Consider the following 2,153-nt stretch of genomic DNA (forward strand, 5'->3'; position numbering starts at 1 on the left):
ATGGTGATGTTAACAATATACAATAGGATGAATGTAAAGCTAATGTTCTCCCATGTAAACTATCACATAATTCACAATAAAACATTAAAAAAAAGGGGGGGGGGGCAGCATGTAACCAAGGGCAAACTCAGAAGGCTCAAGAAAGGAGGAGGAATGGAAACAGGAAACACAGGCAGGAAGTAGGATAAATGATGTTACATTGAGGAGACTGCAATCAGTGAGATGAAACAAAAAGTGTATGAACGATTGAATTTAAAACTGATTGTCTGCTTTTAGCCAATTCACAATAAAAAGTTAAAAAGCAAACAAAATAACCACCACAGAACTATACATCACGGCTACCTTCAAATTAATGATTGTTGTTCTCGGTCTTGACTTTCCTTGGGTTTTTCATCAGCCAACGCCAGCACCTTAACTGCCTTTACAAAACAGGCACCAACATCTATTCCAACCCAGTCCATAAGCAGCACCAGGATCCAATCCTCCTCCAAGTCTTTGGTAATAAAAGTGACAATGACAGTAGTTGATTAAGGGTCTCTGATGTACCCCCAGTGCTAGTGCGGAAGAAAGGGGCTGTAAAGTCATATTGCCAGGGCTGGAGTCCAGATTCACCACTTTGCCAGTGACCTTGGGCAGAAGTTACTTAATCTCTGGTGCGCTGGTTTCCCCCTCTGTGAAACACTCTTGTCCTTAACATCCAGAGTGTTTAGCACAAGACCAACACATAATGAGCACAAAGTAGATTTCTGCTATAATTACTATTGCAGGATGAGTATTATCAACACCATTTTACAGACAAGGAAGCAGATGCAGGTTTGTTATTGTTGTCATGTGCCATGGAGTTGGTTCCATCTCTCAGGTTAGAGATGCAAAAAGCTCTGGAAAGCGTGCGAATTGGATGATCTCGGGTTTGAACTACCAAGTCCATGCTCTGTCTGGATTCTGCTGTATACACCTGCCTAGTTTGTCCACTTCTGTCTGTAGGCTCACGACTTTTTTTTTTCCCCCTCTGAATGAATTTACTCTTTAATAACTGATCCCCAGGGCTAGCAAGTCTAAAAACTGACATGGCAGGCAGACATATGAGGATCTCAGCCAAGAGTTTATATTGCAGTCTTTAATAAAAAATGTATTGTGTATGAGGTGAAACTTAACAAAGCAAATTAGTTTCTCTTTCCATAGTTTATATGTAAAGTGCTTCATGACATTGCTTGCATTTCCCACAATATTTCAGTCCTCTTCCCATTTCCACTCTGGGTTCCCCATTTTCTTGTGTCACAGAGTCCTGCTTTTCTACCCCTCCCTATCTTCTTAGCTTTGCTACTGGGCAAATGTTGTCCTTTTATATATATTTTAAAGTTTTAAAAATTGTGAATGAGTGATAGTTTACATGGGAGAACATCAGTTTTACACTCATCCTATCATATTTGTTACAATACAATGATTACAATCCTCTGAATGCTTCATCATTCAACAGTATTTGCTTCTATTCCCTCTGTTTGTTTGGTTTTTTTTTTGGATGTGCATCAAAACACTCAGGAATATACAATCATTCAAACAGCCAATGGGCACACCCTGAAAGCCTGTCCCCTGGCTCCAAGCACACAGCCCCTCTCCTTCCATGAGTCTAGAGTCCTCAGCTGCTCCATCTCTCCATGTCATCATCTCTACCTCCAACTCTGGCACTGCAGCTTCTCTGGGTAGGGTCCCACACTCTGCTCCCACTCTATTCCCTTGATGGTCCCAGGGTCCTCTGCTCCAGGAACGTAAAATCGACCACTCACCCCTTTTCTTTATAAAACTTCTACCTTTACAGTTGCAACAATCGCAATTAGTCATGATAACAATTACTCACTATTGAATCATGAGAGTCTTGTCCCCATCTCCTTTCACCAGACCTGTCTAGACAGGATGAAAACCTCTCAGTGGGGACTCGACCTTCCCCCATACACTCTGAATCTAAACTCCCTCTTGAAAACTTGTAAGCCAGTCACTTCATGCCTTTACAGCCCTACATTTTAGGTATCCAATGTCTAAGGTGCCCATCCCTATCAACCCTGTGTACAGAGGGGAAGGGAATGATCCTTGCTGTAAAGATTCTTTCCCTTTTGGTTGGTATTTTAAGCTACTACACCCATAAGTATAGGTTAAAT

This window comes from Chrysochloris asiatica, unplaced genomic scaffold (assembly GCF_000296735.1).
Source record: "Chrysochloris asiatica unplaced genomic scaffold, ChrAsi1.0 scaffold00186, whole genome shotgun sequence".
NCBI classification, from domain to species: domain Eukaryota; kingdom Metazoa; phylum Chordata; class Mammalia; order Afrosoricida; family Chrysochloridae; genus Chrysochloris; species Chrysochloris asiatica.